We start from the raw sequence: 23113 nt of genomic DNA, 5'->3' as shown, positions 1-23113 counted from the left end.
GTATTTTTTTTTTTAAGTGTATTTTGTGCGTATACTCGAGAGAGGAGCCGGACTGCAGGAGTTGGGAGTAGGCAGGCCTCCCCCAGAGGCAATCTGCCACCTCACACACCCGAGTGGCAATGGCGGGTGTGTGAGGGGGTCCTCCCACACAGCCCGCCCTACCTGCTCCGCTTTGAAGCCCAACGGGGAAGAGGGACTCCCTATAAGGGAGTGAGAGGATTTGCCCGCTCAACCAGCCCCGTTAGTCCTTCGCCTCTCTTTTTTAGAGACCGTGTGGTCAAAGTGCGTGCATGTTAACCCAATTTCGAGTGCGTGGAAGTGTGGTGGTTTTTGTGGGAGGGGGGTGGGCGTACTAAGCGCAGGCTTACCTCACATAGCACACCCACCGGGAGCCGGGCTGAGACCACCAAACTGAATTCACAATTGGTGGTATTTGATCACATCTGCAGTTTTTATTTTTTGCGCTATAAACAAGAAAAGACCGACAATTTTGAGAAAAATAAATATATTTTTTACTTCCTGCTATAAAACATATCCAATAAATTTTTTTTTTAAAGAAATTTAAGTTCTTCATCAATTTGGGCTAATATGTTTTCTGCTATATGTTTTTAGTTAAAAATATATATTGAATGGTCTGCGCAAATGTTGTGGGGGTTATTTGCTAAAGGCAAATCCCCATAGTGTCTACAAACTATTGGATATTTTTTTTTTTTTACTAGTAATGGTGACAATCAGTGTCTTATAGCGGTACTGCGATATTGCAGCGGGCAGTCAGACACTTAGGCCCCTTTTACGCATTGCGGACCGTTCAGGTCCACCTGTCAGTTTTTTTAGGCGGACCTGAATGGACGCTCCATGCATCTCTATGGAGTGATGTCATCGGTGACATGTCGGCTAACATCGGATCCGCTCCGCTAAATTCAGACAGATGGAAACCCTATTTTCCATCCGTCTGGCAGATCGGATCAGTTGAAAACAGACAGGCAGTTAATTTTCATCCAATCCCCCTTAGAGGAGAGCAGGGCTCTGACAGGTCCGTCTCTGCACAGTGAGAAGAGACGGACCTGTCATCCGCCGTCTTAGTGCGGATCAATGGATCGATCCTTGCAGAGCAAGCTGAGTCCGTGAAAATGGACAATAATGTGTGAAAGGGGCCTAACTGACACTTTTGACACATTTTGGGGACCAGTGACACTTATACAGTGATCAGTGCTAAAAATATGCACTGTTACTTTACTAATGAGACTGGCTGGGAAGGGGTTAAAACATTAGGGGTGATCAAAGAGTTAACTGTGTGCCTAGATAGTGTTTTAGTGTACTGTATGTTGTGCTTTTACTAAAGGGAAGACATATAGAATCAAATCCCTGTTTTGCAGAGACACAGGATCCATGCCTTTCCTTCTCTCAGAATGACAATCTGCCTTGTTTACATAAGCAGATTGCCAATCTGGCTCAAACCTGTGATACCTGTAGATCAGCTCCTGCTATGTATAGCTTATGCACCCCTTACCCAGAAGTGTCCGATCACATAATAGGTACGTGATAAGGGAGAGAAGATCCACCTTGCTGCCATAAATGTAAGTTATAAGGTCAGAAAGTGGTTAATATGTCTGAGATTCCATTTAGGTAACAGGCCTAAACAACATTTGAAAGGGCAACTCATTGTTCATGGGAAAAAAATAGCAACAAAAATAATAATAATAATAACTAGAAAAGATACAATTTCTGGGGAAATTGTGCCGTGTGGTTTTGCCTCCACCAATACTCCTGACTGGAGACGGTGCCCCTGGAGATAAATGTGATCCAACAGTGTGTCGATTCAGTTCCGTCCATTGCCCCATCAAAAACTGCTCCATCAAAAACTACCCCATCAAAACTGCACCATCAAAACTGCACCATCCTATTTGCCTCATCAAAAACTGGTTGCTATGGAGGGTTTCTATGGACTGGTTTCTATGGAATGGTTGCTATGGACTGGTTGCTATGGAGGGTTGCTATGGACTGGTTGCTATGGAGGGTTGCTATGGACTGGTTTCTATGGACTGATGGCTATGGACGGGTTGCTATGGATGGTTGCTATGGACTGGTTGCTATGGACTGGTTGCTATGGACTGGTTGCTATGGAGGGTTGCTATGGACTGGTTGCTATAGACGGTTGCTATGGAGTGGTTGCTATGGATGGTTGCTATGGACTGGTTGCTATGGACTGGTTGCTTTGGAGGGTTGCTATGGACTGGTTGCTATAGATGGTTGCTATGGAGTGGTTGCTATGGAGGGTTGCTATGGAGGGTTGCTATGGAATGGTTGCTATGGACAGTTGCTATGGACTGGTTGCTATGGAGTGGTTGCTATGGAGTGGTTGCTATGGACTGGTTGTTATGGACTGGTTGCTATGGACGGTTGCTATGGACTGGTTGCTATGGAGTGGTTGCTATGGAGTGGTAGCTATGGACGGTTGCTCTGGACTGGTTGCTATGGACTGGTTGCTATGGACTGGTTGCTATGGACGGTTGCTATTGTCTGGTTGCTATGGATGGTTTCTATGGACTGGTTGCTATGGATCGTTGCTATATGCAGATCATGCAGAAGTTACGCAGAGCCAAAAAAACAGAGCCATATCACCTCACATCTGTGTGGGAGGAGCTATAGGAAGCCCTCACAGCTGTGTGGGAGTAGCTATAGAAAGCCCTCATAGCTGTGTGGGAGTAGCTATAGAAAGCCCTCACAGCTGTGTGGGAGTAGCTATAGAAAGCCCTCACAGCTGTGTGGGAGTAGCTATAGAAAGCCCAGCAAGTCTTAGTTTTCTAAACTTTGACCTCCATTGACTTCCATTGAAATAATGGATGGCATAGGTTGCAAACAAATGGTCGTATTGTGAAAACGGTTTGGTCAATCGCTTAGCCGTGAACACGTGTAGTGGCAGCAGGGATAGCTGAACGTTTTTATATAAGATTTGTGTAGGTCGGCTTGAAAATGAGGGAGTAGTCGCAGTTTACAAATCATGTAATGATTTTTCATTTTTAGAAATCCCACACTCTACCGCTCACCATTCATTCCTATGGGAAAATTTCGCCGCAAAAATGACAATATTTTGCGAATGATTCGGCGAAACGTTCCACAAAGTAATAGCCCACCGATCGGAAACAATCCGCACGATTCAATATATTACTTGTCTATGTAGTATAAAAACTGTGGGAGGAGTTAGGGTGGCAAATTTGGCTATAATAAGAATAATAATATATATGTGAGAGAATAGTAAGTGCTCTTGCTATGCAAGACCACTTAATAATATACTTTTTCTCAAGTACTCACCAATACCAATTACCGATACCTATTTTTAGTGTCATATGACAGATTTTTTAGGGATCATTCACATCATACATGCATGAAAACTGCATGTGCCCCTCTGCCATGTATCTCAGGCTCTGCTTGGCCATCTGCCGGAATCAGTATAGTGGGTGGCGCCTGGTAGGGGGGGAGGAAGCTGAGCGGACACATGTCTTCTCTCCTTCCCCTCTTGTTGCTGCCCTAGAATTGACGTATAAAAACATCATTTCCAGGTGCTCCTGTCAGTGTCCCTAGGAAAGAATCTATCTGCGGCCTCGTACACACGACCGAGGAACTCGTCGTAAATGAAACATCGTTTTCCTTGACGAGTTCCTTGTTAGGCTTGTCGAGAATCTTGACAAGCTTTCTTTGCGTACACACTGTCAAGACAAATTCTCGCCGTTCTCAAACGCAGTGACGTACAACACGTACAACGGCACTATAAAGGGGAAGTTTAATTCCACTGGCGACACCCTTCTGAGCATGTGCAGGTTTGTAAGCATACACACGAACATGTTTCTCTTCGAAAACCAGCTCGACGCGGAACACGACAAGAAGATTGAGACTCCCGACGAGGAAAAAGAGAACGTGTTCTCTTTTTTTCTCATCGAGTTCCTCGACAGTTTTCTCGATGAAAAACATACACACAACCATTTTCCTCGTCAAAAAAGCTCTGCCACCAAGTTTCTTGATGGATTCTGTCGAGGAAAACGGTTGTGCGTATGAGGCAGGCTAATTGTAAAATTTTGTTACCAGATCTCCAATTTCAACAACAATCTTTCCATAGGATTACATTGTATTTAAATTGCATGTACTTTAACCCTTTTTCTGCCACACCCATTCTTGAATTTTTTGCACACACGAATCAATTAAAAAATAATTTTAGCACTAAAGATGACATAAAACCCCCCAAACATTATTTATTTTCTAAAAGCAGACACCCTAGAGAATTAAAATAGAGGTAGTTTTGATTTTTTTTCTTTTATGTTACGCGTTATTACTGCAACATTTCTGTAAAAAAACACTATGTTAATTTTAGGGCACACAAACGCAATAAATTACCCAATTTCTTGGTAAAATATAAAATACGAGGTTGCACTGCGTAAATAAATACCCAACATGTCAAACCTGAAATTTGGGTGTGCCCATATGTTTTCCAATTGGCGACAGCCCCATATAGATCATCAGTTTAGCGTTAAGGAGGAGGTCTGGTGCTAGAAATATTGCTCTCACTTTAACGTGCGCAGTGATATATAAGATTTGTGTAATGTGTGTCGAAATGTGTTTTCACAAGTAGGCTTCCTCAAAGCAAGCAATTACATTAATACATGCATATACTGTATGTGGAAGTAATGAGGCCTCCGACATTTTTTTTTGGGGGGGGGGGGTTATGTGCTTGGGTGTAATTACATTTTTTTGCTATTTAAAAAAGAAAATACTTTAGTTTTAGGACAAAAAGTCCCCTATGTGATCATTTTTGGGTGACCGGTTCTCTTTATTGAGACATGCAGAGTCTAAGGCCTTGTAAACACGACCGAACATGTCCGCTGAAACTGGTCCGTCGGACCAGTTTCCGCGGACATGTTCGGTCGTGTGTAGGGCCGACCGGACAGTTTCCCGGCCTAGCGAACAGATTTCCAGCAGGAAAAAGTTTCTTAGCATGCTAAGAAACTTGTTTGCTGGAAGCCTGTCCATCGGACATGTCCGATGGTCAGTACGACTCATCGGACATGTCCGCTGACCCGAAATCCCACGCATGCGTCGAAGTGATTCGACACATGCGTGGAAGCATTGAACTTCCTGGTGCGCGAACGTCGCGGCGTCATCGTCGCCGCCACGTCACCGCGTATTCTGTCCGCGGGGAATTTGGTCTGATGGTGTGTACACACATCAGACCAAATGATCCCAGCGGACATGTCCGATGAAAACGGTCCGCGGAACGTTTTCATCGGACATGTCTGGTCGTCTGTATGAGGCCTAAAAGACCCTGCATGTCTCCTTGGTGCTCCACTGAATGTAATGCAATGCAGATCACACTGCATTATATTCTTCCCCGGGTCATGCTGGCCAAGGACACCGAGAGGCAACCCAGAAGTGATATCAAACAGGTCGATTTCCGGACCAGCAACAAGAAGGGCGAACGTATGCTCCATTCTGCTCCCTCTCCTCTTCTTGGCGGCACCCACTTTGGGACCCCACTGATGGGCAAGCAGAGCACGGGATAGGTGTCGGGAGCGAGCATTCGTGGGGGGGGGGTGCCATTCCTGGGGGTGTGTAGAAGCGATCGGGCAGCAGCACAGCTGTTCTGACAGGGGAGTAGAGAGAGATCTGCTGTCCCTAGGGATCAGAAACAGTGATCTCTCTCCTCCTCCAATCAGTACACTGCCCCCACAGTTAGAAACACCTCCCAGGGAACACGTAACCCCTTGATGGCTCCCTAGTATTAACCCCTTCCCTGCCAGTGACATTTATACAGTAATTAATGGCTATTTTTTAGCTCTGATCGCTTTAAAATTGTCAATGGTCCCAAAAAAAGTGTCAAAAGTGTCTGATCTGTGCGCCGCAATGTCATAGTCCGGTTAAAAAGCACTGATCACTGCCATTACTAGTAAAAAAAAAAAAATAATAATAAAAATGCCATAAATCTATCCCCTATTTTATAGACACTGTAATGTTTGCGCAAACCAATCAATATAAGCTTATTGCAATCAATTTTTTTTACCAAAAATATGTAGAAGGATACATATTGCCTAAATCATTGGCCCTGATGAAGATTTTTTTTTTTTTATTGGGATATTTATTATAGCAAAAAGTAAAAAATATTGTTTTTGTTTATTGCTTTTTTTTTCAAAATTGTTTTTGTTTATAGCGCAAAAAATAAAAACTGCAGATGTCATCAAATACCACCAAAAGAAAGCTCTATTTGGGGTAAAAAAAAAGGACATCAATTTTGTTTGGCTGTGCAGCATCACACAATCGCGGAATTGTCAGGTAAAGCAACGCAGTGCCATATCGCAAAAAATGGCCTGGTCATTAAGGGGGCAAATCCTTCCGGTCCTTAAGTGGTTAAAGCCAAAGTAAACTCTCTCAGACAACATTATCTAGTTTTAATCTTTATGCTGCTAGCATTAGTAAATAGACAGGAAGGTATATTATATTTACTGGTTTTAACCTATTTTTTTTTTTTTACATTCTCTCAGTTGCTTCCTGGTTTCTGTCTAGGCTAAAATGATGTCACACATCCCAGGAGTCTTCATGAGCCTTTTTTTCATCTGGAGGAGGTGCTTTCTAAACACACATTCCTGCATGAATGCCTGAGCTAAGAGTAGATGGATTACAGGAAGTAAACACTACATGGATCATCTGACCTCATTTATGATTGCTTTGAATATTAAACATGAACTAAATTGCTTTTTCAGTTTGTGCTGCTTAGATACAGTTTAGTTCCACTTTAAATTGAATCTAGCATCATATATATTGCTCATGTTAAATCTGGATTTTAGGCAGATGTAAAAGACAAATTAATGTAGTTCTGTATTAATACATCATTGAATGTATTTTTAAAATATAAGCAGTGTAAGTTACCTGAGTAGGCACATCATACAACAATAATCGCCACAGGTTACTAATATTTAACATAAAGCAAGTAGGCTAATCAACATACACAGTACATGTACAATACAGCAATCAGCATTACATATAGTCATATAATGATACCTACAATAGATGTAGCACCCTCCTAGCGCAGGATTCTAGGTACACAAATTGTGGTATCATCAAGAAAGCTGACACCAGTTAGATTCCAATATTACGTGTCAGGTGCGGATCAGCATACTAGCAAAAGAAATGTAAGGGGGAAGGATTTCTACAAAAGCAGATATTAAAATGTTACTAAACTCACAACAGTAAAATCAGTCTGTATATGCGGTAAAACATGCTTGTTATACTCACTGTGGAACCTAAGAGGTTAATCCTCCGAATTGTGTAAAAAGGCTGTTTGATCCTGGTTTCTCTGAGTTTCCCCTTCTTCCACTGTCCCCTGATAATTTCCTGATAAAACAGACACTATAGAGTCAGGCTGCACATGCTCAGTTTTGTGCATATTGCTAGAGGATTTTCTTGGGAGGATGCATGTGATCAGCACAGGGCCAATCAGCACTGTGCAGACAGAGGGTCAGGGGGTCTTTCAGTCTCATAGGTCAGTCAGAAAACTCCTCCTACAAGCTTTGCCAATGCTTGGCTGAACACTGATAGAAGTCCCAAGACTGCTCTAACCGCTGATGAGAAAAGGTATTTAGCACTTTATATTTACTAAAATAATTGCATTTCCATGTCCTGTGTACTTTTTTTTCTAAATTCCAGCTCCCCTATGTACCATTACTGTACTTATTTTGCAAAAATAAAACAGCTTTCGATTAATTCTACTCCGTCTTACCTGACTTTCTTCATAGCTGTTTAAACATATTGCTCAAATATTTCTGCCTTACTTCTTGGTCAGACTGTAGGAAGGAGTTGACCAGCTGAGGGTAGATGGTGCAGGGTGTGTGCTAAATAGGTCAGCTGGTCAACAACTGTGTCATGACCTAAAGTCTGTCCAGGAAGTAAGGCAGAAGTAATGGAGCAGTGTGTTTAAACAGCTATGAATAGAGTTAGTACATTAATGCTATATTGGTACATAGGGGAGGATGGAACTTAGAAATAAAAAAAGTGAACAAAGGTGAACTTAGCCTTAAAGTGCATCCTCAAAAGGTAATATCAAAAATACTTTATTGTGGACTATAATCAATACAAAAAGCAACACACTAAAATGCAATCAACAGCTTCACCTGTCACTAAAAATAACAACATTGTTATTGTTAAATCCAAAACAGAGTCTGGACAAATTATGTATCTAAAATAGTAAAATAGGTGTCACAATCACTCAAGAATCACAGACAATGTTTATTAATTTTCTAATTCGGATTGGTCGAAAAATAATCAACCAATTCTAATTCTGTGTGAAGATTAGCTGTTTCTTAAGCAGCAAGGCCGCATCCTTAACAACCGATGACTCATCAGCTGTCAGTGGGCTTCCCTGCTGACAGCTGAAATGTAAACAAAACAATGCCGGCAATAGAAAAAAAAACAGTGCGGGGTCCCCAATCCATACCAGGTCCTTCAGGTCTGGTATGAATTTCCCTCCCAAAATCCATACCAGACCCTTATCAGACCCATGCAGCCTGATAAGCCAGGAAAGTAGGGTGAATGAGGGAGCGCCCCCCTTCTGAACCATAACAGGCCACATGCCCTCAAGATTGGGGGGTGCTTTGGGCCAGGGGCGTTCTGACTCCCAACCCCAAAGCACCTTGTTCCTATGTTTATGGGGACAAGGGCACCGTGGCCTGTGGTCGTGGGGTCTACAGGTGGGGGGCTCCCAGATCCCCCCTATGAGAATGAGTATGAGGTAGTATCCTACCCATTCAGCAAAAATATGTAAAATGTGAATAAAGACAGTACATGAGTTTTTGACAACTCCTTTATTAACCACTTCATGCCGGCCTATAGCAAAATGACAGCCGGGCGGTGGTTCAGTTATCCTGACTGGACGTCATATGATGTCCAGCAGGATAACAGCCACCGCGTGCCCGTGGGGGCGCGCATTGCGGCGATCGGTGGTGCGGTGTCAGTATGACTCCGATCACGGTAAAGAGGCACCGATCTCTGACAGAGGCTCTCTACCACATAAATAGCCGTGTCCAGTCACGATGATCACAATGTAAACAGGAAGAGCAGTTGAGCTTTTCCTCACTCGCGTTTGACAGCCGCGAGTAGAGGAGAGCCAATCGGTGGCTCTCCTGACAGGGGGGTCTGTTTATCAGCACAGCCCCCCACAGATGCCCACACTGGATCACCAGGGAAGCCCCCAACGTGTGGACGGCCAGGTACATACCCCATGGCCAAAATGCAAAAATATGCCCAATATATGCCAATCAGTGATCACAAATGGGCACTGACTGGCACCATTATGGATCAGATCAGACAAGTGATGCCCAGCAATGCCACCCATCAGTGTCATCTGTGCCACCTATCAGTGCCCATCCATGCCCATCAGTGCCCGCCTATCAGTGCCTATCCGTGCCACCTATCAGTGCCACCCATATGTACCCATCAGTGCTGCCTATGAGTGCCCATCAGTGCCGCCTATGAGTGACCATCAGTGCCGTATACCAGTGGCACCTATCAGTGCCGCCTATCAGTGCCATCTCATCAGTGCCACATCATTAGTGCCACCTTATCGGTGCCGCCTTATCAGTGCCCGTCAGTGTAGCCATATCAGTGCCCATCATTGAAGAAGAAAACGTACTTATTTACAAAATGTCAGCTAACCACCCTGCCCATTGTGACATTATCGACCCAGCATGCCCCCTGTTGGTGATGTCACAAGGGGTGGGGTCACCTACTGATGTCATCATATGACTCCGCCCCTTAGCTATTTAAGAAATGTCAGCTGGAAGAGAAGGCATTCGGCAGGGAGCGTTCAATGGGGCCACAGGGGTTTTTTTTGTTTTGTTTTTGGGTGTGGCAATGTGGCGGGCAGCATGAGATGGATCTACATTGGGGTAAATAGTTTTTTATGTTTTATTATAGAAGTTGTCAAAAACCCATGTACTGTTTTTATTCAGTTTTTACACTTTTTTGGTGAATGGCTAGGGCTACTATGTACCTCATACTCATTCACATAGGGGGCGTGGTCTGTGGACCCCCTTTTTAAAGGGGGCTTCTAAATTCAGATAAGTCTCCCAGCTGCAGACCCTTACAACCACAGCCCAGGGTTGTGGGGAAGAGACCCTCCTTTCCTGGCCTTCCAGGCTGCATGTTTGGATAAGGGTCTGGTGTGAATTTTGGGTGGGGGGGTCCAAGCCATTTGTTTTCAATTTTGGCATGGGGTTCCCCTTAAAATCCATACCAGACCCGAAGGGCTTGGTATAGATTGGAGGGGAGACCACACTGGTTTTTGTTCTAAATTTTCTTGTTTTGTTTACATTTAAGCTGTCAGTGGGAAGCCCACTGACAGCTAATGACTCGCTTATTAACAACCAGCTATTCTTCAGACAAAATTTGAATTGGTCGATAATTTTCCATTGAAACTGGTTACAATTAATTTTGTTTATTCTTATTTTTAACAAATTCCAAATTTTCAAAACGATTTGAATTCGAATCAGTTAGGCTTTCCCACTGACAGTTGAAATGTAAAAAAACAATGCCAGCAATAGAAAATGCCAGAACAAAATGTGAGGTCTGGTATGAATTCTAACCAGAACCCCACATCAAAATTAAAAAGAAAACCGGCATGGGGTCCCCCCAAAATCCATACCAGACCCTTGTCTGAGCATGCAGCCCAGCAGGCCAGGAAAGGGGAAGGGCAAGCAAGTGATTCCTTCCCTCCTAAACCATACCAGGCCACATGTTCTCAACTTGGGGGGGGTGCTTTGGGGCAGGGAGGCCAAGGGCCTCTTGATGGGGACAAGGGCCTCTTGCCCAAAATCCTGGACTGTGGTTGTGGAGGTCTGCGGGTGGGGGGCTTATCAGAATCTGGAAGCCCCTTAAAGAAGGGGGACCCCAGATCCCGCCCCCCATGTGAATGAGTATAATGTAACCCTTCCCATTCTCCAAAAAGGGAATAAAAACAATACAAGTTTTTTACAATTACATGCAGAATTGCTGTCTCCTATGGTAACAGTCCTTTAACAGTTCCTAACTCAAACGTATCAGTTCTTTCAGCTCCACTACAACTGCTCCTTGTAGTTCTTCAATACTGAGCTCCTGGTCTCTCACTAGACCCACTGATTCATTGACTATGAATCCCATGAGCTCCCCCAAGGTTTGAGGTGGTATCCCCTCAAGCATCACCCATGCTTCTCTGCTGGGTCCCTAGCTTGACACTCCAGATACTCCTAAAGCTTCATCTCTGCTAATTGGCTCAGTCCCTGGCTTGACATACAAGGCTATTCTGCAAGCGTCTTCTCCGCTAGTTGGGTCCCTGACTTGATCACCGCCTGAAGTTTCCCAATTCTCCACGTTCAGTGAGAATATGGTTCCGGTACTTGCTTCAGTTACTTACTGTGGTCCCTGGTAAAGGCAATTGGTCCCTTCTACCTCTGACCATTGACAGATTCTCCGGTCGGGAGAACCATCACTTCTGCAAGCCGCAACCCTGAAATCTGCTCTGCTCTCTCACTTCTATATAGGCCCTCATACAGCCTAGCAGCCAGATGCCTCCGGGATAGGCCCAATCTCCAAGTTAGCAGCCCAGGGCGTATGACACACGTCCTCCCAGACAGCTGTCCAGGTGGCACAGAACACAGATCACCTGACCTCGCCCGAAAATAGGCTCTCCCAAAAGGCTAAGGGATTAAAGAAAACCCCTGCCCATTGGCTGGGACACCCACATACCCAAAACCTGACCTCAGGTTCCCATTCTCGTATCTAGTACCACCAAGTAGCCGGCCACCTAGTGGTAAAAGAGAAAAGTGCAACAAGACCAAGCTGAGGGAGAAATCAATAGTTCCCTATCAATTGACCAAGATAACTACTCTTAATTGGCTAACTGAGTTTGATTGACAGCAGCAGGAGCCAATAGCACCACTGTTGTGTCTCATCCAATCAGGAGGTGAGTCCCAAAAGTCCGAGGAACTCTTGGACAGAGATGGGGCTCAGGTAAGTGTTAGTGGGTTGCTGCACACAGGAGATTTTTTATCTTAATGCATTGAAATGCATTGAGATAAAAAACCTTCTGACTTTACAACCACTTTAAGTTTATCTTTCATGAAAAAATATATAAATGAAAAAACATGATAAAAGCAGTCAATTTTGTATTGTTCCAGAGAACAACTGACATTTTCAGTGCAAATAATAGTCAGCTATTGACAGTAAATTTAGATAACACTCTGCTTAGAAATAACATGATGAAACATTGCTTGAAAGGTATAGACTACTGTGCTTGTGCACCTGTATGCAGTGAATCCATTGGCAAGTCTTTCATAGGAGAAAGGAGATTGTTCCATCTATGCAGAGCAACGGTCTTAAGCCTCTTACACTCGATCGAGGAACTCGACGGGCGAAACACATCGTTTTCCTCGCCGAGTCCCTTGTTAGGCTGTCGAGAAACTCGACAAGGCAAGTTTCTCAATTCCCGTTGAGGAAATAGAGAACTTGCTCTCTTTTTGGCTCATCGAGTTTCTCGACAGTTTCATCGACGAAAATGTACACACAACCGGTTTCCTCTGCAAAAAAATATCTCCCAGCAAGTTTCTTGCTGGTTTTTGGCGAGAAACTCGGTCGTGTGTACGAGGCCTTAGGCTTCATTCACACTTGGCGGACTCCGTCGCTACGGAGTCCGCCTGCTCCCGTCGGCTCAGCGGGAGATCAGTCCGCAGATCTACGCTGAGCTGACGATGACAAGCTCCTCTCTGCTCACTGAGCGGGGAGGGGCTTGTCGGGCACCGCTGTGTCCCTATGGAGCGATCTGATGAAAACGGACAGCATGTCCGTTTTCATCAGATCTTACCCGATCTGATCCGCATGGACGGATGGGGACGTGGCCCCCATACGTCTGTTTTTAGCGGGTCGGATCGGGTCGGATGTCAGCGGACATGTCTCCGCTGACATCCGACGCTCCATAGCGATGCATGGAGCGGCCGTTCAGGTCCGCCGACAGACGGACCCGAACGGCCAAGTGTGAATGAGGCCTTACAGATACTTCTGCAAGCCCTAAAGCAATTTACAAGTTCATGAGTTTAATTTGTGGGGGGATTACTATACTTTGTATTTCAGTTTTGTTAATTTTCATTACTGGATAAGCCAAATAGTTGTTATTTAAACCTTCTGAGGTTTAATTAAATATGCAGCTTTCATTAACCACTTCGGCCCCGGAAGGATTTACCCACTTACTGACCAGGCCATTTTTTGCGATACAGCACTGAGTCGCTTTAACTGACAAATATTTTTTTTTGCCACAAATAGAGCTTTCTTTTGGTCGTATTTGATTACCTCTGCAGTTATTATTTTTTGCGCTATAAACAAAAAAGTTCGAATTTTTTTGCAAAAATATATATATATAAAAAATTCTTTCTTAGTTAAGGCCGATATGTATTCTTCTATATATTTTTGGTAAAAAAAATCGTAATAAGTGTATATTGATTGGTTTGTGCAAAAGTTATAGCATCTGCAAAATAGGGAATAGTTTTATGTCATTTTTATTACAATTTTTTTTTACTAGTAATGGCAACGATTTACAATTTTTATCAGGACTGCGACATTGCGGCGGACAGATCGGACACTTTTGACACTATTTTGGGACTACTGACATTTATACAGCGATCAGATCTAAAAATAGCCACTGGTTACTGTATGAATGTCACTGGCAGGGGGATGGGACTGACTGGGGGGGGGGGGGAGACGATCACTGCTCCTAAGTACTGGCAACACACAATCTGTCTCTACTCCCCTAATAGATTGGAGATCTGTCTGTTTGCATTGGCAGATCTTCGTTCTGCCCTTCTCAGGAGCAATCGCATATAGCCGGCAGCCATCACGTGCATTGGCTCCTATGTCATGCGGCCCCCTATACTGCCAACGTTAAAACGGCGGGCTGTCGGCAAGTGGTTAAAGAAAAATTCTGTACCCTATGTATGGATATTTTTACAGCTTGGACCAATGTACAGTAACTATGTACAGTATATGCCATACCCGAGGGATTCCTGTAGAACAGCCTTTTTCAACCAGGTAGGTACCTGGGTTCCTCGGGATTGCCTTGGCAGAATGCCTAAAAATGCTCCAAATAGACCAAAAACTATGTTCAAACCAGTGGATGGATTAAGCCTGCTTTTTTGTAACACAAAGCCACAGCGTCCTAGCAACCACTGACATCATTGGTTTATACAGAGGACATTGGACACCTTTGCACAACATCTTTATTTGACCCCACCTGTCAGCACTGGGGTCACATTAGCTGCAAGGGGGGGAGAACATGTGAAATACTGGAATACAAGTCAATAATATCAGTGTGCAAAGGTGTGTGTGTGGGTGCTACTGTAATCTTTTACATTTTAAATGGGTGTGGTTCAGGATCATCCATATTTTTAAAGGATGCCTTGACTGGAAAAAGGTTGAGAAACAATGCTCAGGAAGCTGGAAATCACAGTACTAGACATCCCTACTATGGTGATCTCCACCAGTTTATGGGGAGAGCGGCACATGATCCATTCTTTAACCCATTCCTGCCAAGCCCTGCTTATAGTTTAAAACTGTTTCATGGCAGTGATCAGAGAGGGCAATACACTACGTAAGTGTAGCGCTACCCCCGAAAGAGCCACTGGTTGATTTGGGATCGGCCTATTAAGTTACCCTGGCGTTGTCTAGGGGTGCAATTGTAGAGACAAACAGTGAGAGAAGATCCAGACAGTGAATAAAGGTTTTTTCCAATGCTTTATTTTCCAGGCTAACACGGCCAACATCAACATCAATTGGGAAGGGCAAAGTTGATAAATAGAGAGAGAGGAAGAACCTTGCAGTATCAGGCCTGGATATTAAATAGAGCAGTCAGTACTGCTCTGCGTAGTACCAATTTGTAACTCGTCGCCACTCCAACTGAGTGGGTAAAGTGCCCCCGGACAGACCCTTTTTTTACAGGCCTGTCAGCCGAGATGTCACCCAGGATCTCTGGGAGGAACGGGCCTCTCTCACAGACCCGGCTCGGGCCTCTGCCACAGGCCAATTACAACAACTGAGTTAGATAGATAGATGGAATCCTCCCAGTAGATTTCTGCATTGGTCACCAGATGACAGCAAACATACCTGTCTGTACTCCGGTCATCGGATCCCCAATTGGTTTGTTCAGGCTCTGTTGGACGACCTGCCTCCGGGTCCTCCTCAAACCGACTCCCCAATCGAACGGCACCCAGCCTGAGATCCTTTCAATAGAACCGGGAACCCAGCCAGTCACTGGGGTCCCCTTGTACCTCCGGATGAGGTCCCAAGTAGTCTGCAATTATGGCCAGGTGGGCCACGCCGGCGGGGTCCATGGATGCGCGCACCCTGAAGGTGGATGCCGCACCTGGAACGGGGACCCGCAAAGATTTTAGAACACATGACACCTGTCACAGATATACTCCTCTCCATCACGCCCCGTGAGGGAAAAACTCCTCTGATTGGCTGCTGGAGAAACTTACTCTGCCAGAACCCCTCTGGCGCCAACTGCTGGCCAGGGATGACATTGCATCCCTGGACCACAGACTGACCCAGTGGACATTTCTAGAATGACAGAAGTCCCAAAATGTAAACAAATAGTGAATGAGAGCAAGGTAACTCTCCCATTCCCCACTAACTTTAGCGTAGTGCCCATACTAAAAGTAAGGGGGCGCTACATAAGGTATAGAAACCATAATGCAGAAAGAAAATGAGAGGCCCGAACCTTAATGAGGGGTGTCCCAGAGTTCACAAGCCTTCCAGCTTCCTTTACCCCCCCCCCCCCCAAGGGAAAGCTAACAATATTGGCTCTCTGTCTATATGCTGGTCCATATTATAGGACCCACAGGGAAAACCAGCAATCATTCTCCCTCTGGCATCTAACTAACTAGCCAGCTCTCCAACTTTACCCAGGGTGCCCCTTTCCCATCAGAGATAGGGCAGAGGCTTAATCCATGTGGCTCCTAAACTGAATCCCAATCTCTAGCTATGGGGACATCTAGTGGCTAGCCAGATGACCTACAAACCTGCCCTACCCTATGTGTGTAGCTGACGCTGAAGCTAGTGCATACAAACAGAAAGTGGTTGGATGAGGCTGGAGAAGATCAGCAGTGTTTTTACAAAAAAATGTGGTTTATGCAAAAAAAAAATGGCAATGGTTTATGAGGCATAATGCTTTAGCAAGCTAAATTTCACCCATTTATGGTTTAGGTCAACTTTAAGGCAGAGACAATATTAAAGTCAACGCAGTTTTAACCAGAAGGTCTGCAACTGAATCTTATTCCTTATTGGTAAATAAGGAGTTACAGTCCATTTAGCTTTCTTCCTATTTACTGGGTTGAAGCATGGGCAGTAATATCCGCAGACAACAATACAGGATAGCATTCCAACACAGTTCTGTCAAGGTATCTCAACCTCAGTGTCTTGACATTAAGTGCCTAAGTATTAGTCTGGCTCCAGTGAAGCATTTATATTCTTTCCACTGAGCTCATGCGTGTCTCTTACAATGAAGACTGCAATCCCCAGTCTGTCTGTAGAGAAAAAGAAAATACAGTCTAATGAATGGATGAAAAATAAATGAGCAATACCTCAAATTGGCCTCTCCAGATCCCATACCTACTAATTCCATAATATGATGCACAACCCATTCTGATAACACATCATTAAGATGTTTAAAAGGAAGGCAAAATGTGCGTTTTGCTGTGTGCTACGGTAAATTCTCCTATACTCTAGGTTCTATCCATGTGTAATATGAGGATAAATCAAAACACATTAGAAATAAGTAACAGTGTGTGTTGGCTTAAAGGGATTTTGCATGCAGAACACAAAACTGTTGTAAATAAAAGGCTTAGGAAGTTTATAGGTCTGGAAGTGCAGGAGGGGTCTGCATAGTGGGTGTTGGGGGTCTATAGCAGATAAATTAGTGTCAGGAAGGTCAGCCAAAAATGCAAGAAGAATAGAACTAACCACTTGCCTACTGGGCATTTTCACCCCCTTCCTGCCCAGGCCAATTTTCAGCTTTCAGCACTGTCGCACTTTGGCCTCGTACACACCAGCGGATCTGTCCGATGAAAACGGTCCTAAATAAACAAATAAAGATAGAAAATTTGGAGAAAAAAACCCTTGTAATTGTTTTCCTTCAATGATGTGTGCTGATGAGGCTGCATCGATAGGTAATGATGGGCACTGACAGTCTGCACTGATGGGCACTGATGAGGCGACACTGGTGAGCACTGATGAGGCTGCACTGAAAAGAGGCACTGATGGGCACTGATAGGTGGCACTGATAGATGACACTGACAAGGAGGCACTGATGGGCTCTGATTGGCAGCACTGGCGGGCACAAATTGGCAGCACTGGTGGGCACTGTTGGGACTGCACTTATAATCAGGACACTGATGATCAGTGCCCTGATTATCAGTGTACATGTCCCTTTTAGAAAAGCCAGTTATCGGCTCTCTTCTCCTCTCCTCGTGCTGTCAGCATGAGGAAAGGAGTGACGATAATCGCCTTCTGTTTACATCCATGATCAGCTGTGATTGGACACAGCTGATCACGTGGTAAAGAACCGCTGACTGTTTTTTTACCTCAATCAGTGAGCAAAAATGTCAAGGACAGCGAGCACGTGGCGGGCGTGATCACGAGATGTCATCATATGAAGGTGTCTCAGAACTAGCCAGTTGCGCTGTAGCCGTCATTCGGCTATAGCGCAGTCAGCAAGTGATTAAGCTGGCCATACACGAATTGAAGCAGTTCAGCCGGAATCCCCCGAATTTTGTGTGTGTGCCCCATCAGTTTTTTTCCCATCTGTGAAAAAAAATAGAACCTGTTTTAAAATTTTTGTATGGTTAAAAAAACGATAGAAAAAAAACGATCGTCTGTGGGGAAATCCATCGGTAAAAAATCCACGCATGCTCAGAATCAAGTTGACGCATGCTCGGAAGCATTTCATTTTTCCCAGCACGTCGTTGTGTTTTACGTCACCGCATTGGACACGATCGGATTTTGACCGATGGTGTGTAGGCAAGACTGATGAAAGTCAGCTTCATCGGATACCTGATGAAAAAATCCATCGGTTCGTTTTTTTCAGACAAACCGATCGTGTGTACAGGGCAGGGCTTTTTTTCAGGGGGAACTTGGGGGAACTCAGTTCTACCACCTCTGGCTCAGACCCTTTGGTGCCTGCTCACCACAATCACTTGTAAACACAGAAGTCTGGTTTCTGTGTTTAAAAGTGACAGCTCTGCACTCTGTGTGTAACCCTCCTGAACTCTGCACTCTGTATGTAATGCAATCCTGGTATTTAATGCCCCTTTAAGACCCTTCTACTGTTTTTGAAATCTGAACGGGGTCGTGGTTGAGTTCCTGCACCTATTTTCTGAGAAAAAAAAAGGCCCTGGGCATAAGTAATCCCAAGCAGTAGGTTAGTATTAAGTAAGCTAGATTTAAATACAGTACTTGGTTAAAGCAATATTAAAAGCAGGTAATTCTACAGCAGTATAAGTGACATGATTGCTACTTATCCGTTTGCAGAGGATGAGTGTTGTAGTGTCTTAGCAGCAAGGGATTCTGTAGTGCAGGGTCTCGTGAAGGAAGATATCTTTAGGGTATTCCCAGCAATGAAAAAGTTTTGTGTGTTACCGGCGCCAAGATATTATCAATATTCTTATTAAGTCTTGCTGCAATAAAAGTGCAACCTCAAAGGTTGGATTTAGATTTGTGTATTTGTGAAGTAAATTGCACTAACTTATATTTATATAAACAGTTTACCACGACTGATCCCGTGAACTTGTTACTCAAAAAACAAAAAGTATGTACATGTGTCTATGGTTATTAATTAATGTGCAAACAATCAACAAATAGTGTTCAATAAATACCAATACAGTGCCCTGTGCCAAACTATAACATATGAATTTCTCAATCCATCAAAAAATGTGAAATAAATCCAAAAAGATTTCAAATATGCTACTGTTACAATCCACAGATTGAATGTGCCCCAAGAAAGCAAGAAAAATGTATTGTATACGGAAAAAAATATATATATGTACCGTATTTATCGGCGTATACCGCGCACTATTTTGCCCTGAAAATCAGGGCAAAATCGTGGGTGCGCAGTATACGCCGATACCCGCTTTCCCGCCATGAGTTTGAATACTGCGCCCGCATATAGCGAGCGCAGTACACTCGTGAATCTTCGGCCAGTCTCGGCGCCTCTCGTACTGACGTCCTGAGCGTACAGGACGTCAGTGCGAGAGGCGCCCGAGCCTGCCCGAAGATTCACGAGTGTACTGCGCTCGCTATATGCGGGCGCAGTATTCAAAGTCGTGGCGGGAAACGAGCGGGAGGACGCCGCCGAAGGACGCCGGACCCGCCAAAGATGGACGCCGGACCCGCCGAAGATGGACACCGGACCCGCCGAAGATGGACGCCCGACCCGCCGAAGACGGACGCCAGACCCGCCGAAGAGGACACCCGACGAGGCCGCAGAAGGACGCCGGACCCGACGAGGCCGCAGATGGACGCCGCGCAAGACATCAAAACTGTAAGTACAAAACAACAAAAAATCTTTTTTTCCCACAGGATTGGGGGCTATATGTAATGTGCTGGGATGTGATCTAAGTGCTGGGATGTGATCTATATGTAATGTGCTGGGATGTGATCTAAGTTCTGGGATGTGATCTATATGTAATGTGCTGGGATGTGATCTAAGTGCTGGGATGTGATCTATATGTAATGTGCTGGGATGTGATCTATATGTAATGTGCTGGGATGTGATCTATGTGTAATGTGCTGGGATCTGTATGTAATGTGCAGGGGGCTTTGGAATATAAAAGGGGCTGTTGAAAGTTTTTTTCCTAAAACTTCCCTCCTAAAATTAGGGTGCGCGTTATACGCCGGTGCGCGTTATACGCCGATAAATACGGTATATGTGCTAAGAAAGTTCTTAATAGATAATTTCTTGCAGTGATGCCCAGCTATGTTTCCACCTTCACCGCAAATAGTGCCTAGACCATCACCGGATAAAATGGCCACTCACCAGATGGACCCAGAAATCTGCCTTTGATTCATATGGATAACCACTCCCTCTCTCAGGTTTATCAGCAATCACTCCCAATGCTTTGGCTGTAGTCTTGTTCTATATCCACTCATTTAACATATAAAAGACTATCATGGTGTAGTATATCAAAGAATTCATTATGATTAAAACATATATAGTTATTCCACTCACATATAAAAGTGCCTGGGAGCCGGAAATGAGCTAATCCAGCCGTAAATAGGAGTATACAAATGTACAAGTATGTCCTGGTCCGCACGTGTGATGCCTTACTTTGTCGCCTGCGTTCCCAGCGTTCCATCGCGGAAGTCGATACGGCGATGAAAGAGCGCCTGTTACACATTGTACCCCTACCAATTCACCAAAAAAAGTGGCAAAAAGTAAAAACCACAAAAGACAGTTTTTAACAATTCCTCTATTAAAAAATATGATGTCAGAAGGGACGGGGTCATTGGGTTATGTCACTGGGTGGCCCTGCCCTTGCCTATATAACAGCTGTCACAGCAAAAACAAAGCAGTCGGTGGATGCCTCACATGGAGGCAGAGAATTTTCGGGTCCATTGGTCAGCGTGATTGAAGATGGATGGACATCGCAGGACACTTTTTTTTTTATTTATTTAATAAAGGAATTGTCAAAAACTGTCTTTGTGTGTTTTTTTCTATACAATGTACCCCATACCAATTCACATTGGGGGGTGTGCGGGATCTGGGGGCCCCCTTGTTAAAGGGGCTTCCAGATTCTGATAAGCCCCCTGCCCACAGATCCCCACAACAACTGGGACAGGGTTGTGGGGATGAGGCCCTTGTTGAGGGCATGTTGCCTAGTATGGGTCTGGAGGAGGGGGGTGCTCGCTTGTCCTTACCCTATACTATCCTCCAGGCTGCATGTTCGGATAAGGGTTTGGTGTGGATTTTGGAAGGGGGGCCCACACATTTTTTTTTACAATTTTGGCACGGAGTTCCCCTTAAAATCGATACCAGACCTGGAGGGCCTAGTATGGATTATGGGGGGACCCCACGCTATTTTTTTTAAAATGTTGGCATGGAGTTCTCCTTAATATCCATACCAGAACCATGCTCCTTAATATCCATACCAGAACCGAAAGACCTGGTATAGACTGGGGGGGGGGGGGCATGCTGTTTTTTTTCTTAATTCTGTCATAGGGTTCCCCTTAACCACTTCAATACACTGAATTATATACTGTACACTGACTACACTGTATTCATGTATATATATTTATATATTTATTTATATATATTAGACTACCTGCATTGTATATATAGTCTACACTGAATGCACATACAGTACTAAACTGCTTGCATGCCACCTACTAACCTGCCTCTAGCTAACGTTCTCTTAATCATAACACTATATACAGCAGCCGGGTAAGAATGCCTTATATAGTGTGGGGCATCCTGTCTTTGGCCAATCATGGCTCTCACAGCAGCGCACTGTGATTGGCCAAAGCATGCAGGTCAGGTGCATGCTTTGGCCAATCATCAGACATCAACACACTGCGATCTCGCAGTGCATTATGGGGCATTCAACGTCGCTCGAATTTGCCATGAACGCCCCAAAAGGGTTAACTATTCGGCGAACAGGCGAACACCCGATGTTCAAGTCGAACTTACGTTTAACTCGAACATCAGGCCCATCCCTAGCATGGATGTATGGCCAGCTTTTGCGTATGCTGTATTTTCATTTCACACAGATGAAATACATGTATGTTAACAAGTCTTATCTACCAATAGATGTTGTAGTGTTTTTGGCCAACCATCCTTTTGATATATTATTATTTAGGGTATTTATAGCACCACCAGTTTTCACAGTGCAGTACAACAGAAAGGGAGACAGCATAGTTAGTTACAAAATTATTCAAGAAAAGAGGGTTAGGAGGGCCCTGCTTATGAAAGGGAGGGGCAAATGGTTCAAGTATAGAAGTAAACTTTAATTTATTAGATGATAGAGAATGGATAAGGTTCCCTGAAGAGATGAGTTTTCAGGGATCGCCTAAAGGAAGACAGAGTAGGAGATAGTTAAAGAGTTTATGGTAGGGACATCCAGAGGTTGGTAAAAACTCTGAAGAAGTCCTCATGGCGAGCATGGGATGAAGTGACGAGGAAGCTAAAGAGGAGGAGATCTTGGGAGGAGCTGAGAGGATGGTTTGAGTGATATTTCAAGATGAGGTTGGTTATGTTGCTTGGGGAAAAGTTGTGGATGGTTTTGTATGTTGTTGTTAGTTATTTGAATTTTTTTTGGTGGGTGATCAGAAGCTAGTAGAGGCATTGGCAGAGAGTGGCAGAAAATATTGAACAGTTGGTAAGGTGGATGAGTTTGGCAGCAGCATTAATGATAAACTCCATCTGCTATTCACTGACATTATTCAGGGACATTACTTTGCTATTCAGGGGCATTACATTACTAGCATTTTCTGGTTTAATATTCTGTTAGTTTCTTTCTTGGGCAGATCACTTACTAGGGGTGATCATGCTGATTCATTATTCAAGGAAGAGGCTAAGGCTTCTTTCACACGGCCAGATAGAATGGTGCTTTTAGCTGCGGATTTTACCGCAGCTAGAAGCACACAATGCTTTCCTATGACATCATTCACACACTACGGTTACCTGTGGTTTTGTTACCCACGGTTTTGTGCGGATAGAAAAAATAGATCTCAATGCGTCCAGCAGCGAAATCCCGCAGCTATCGGCACATAACCGCAGGTAATCGCAGTGCACTGTGTCAGCTGCGTTTGGTATAAATCTTGAGGGGGAACTCCACGCCAAATTTCAAATAAAAAACCGGCATGGGTTCCCCCTACAGGAGCATACCAGGCTGCTATGGATTTTAAGGGGGGAGAGACAACATGGAAAGCTTAAAGTGTACGTAAACCCAAAATCCTTTTTTTTTTCTCAGTATGCTTGATATCCTGTCTCATTGTATGAAGTTTATTTGACCTCTTCACGCGACGTGTTTTTTTCCATGGGTCCGCATATATGCTTATCTCC

This window comes from Rana temporaria, chromosome 4 (genome assembly GCF_905171775.1).
Source record: "Rana temporaria chromosome 4, aRanTem1.1, whole genome shotgun sequence".
Lineage (NCBI taxonomy): Eukaryota > Metazoa > Chordata > Amphibia > Anura > Ranidae > Rana > Rana temporaria.
This window is presented reverse-complemented; position numbering follows the sequence as displayed.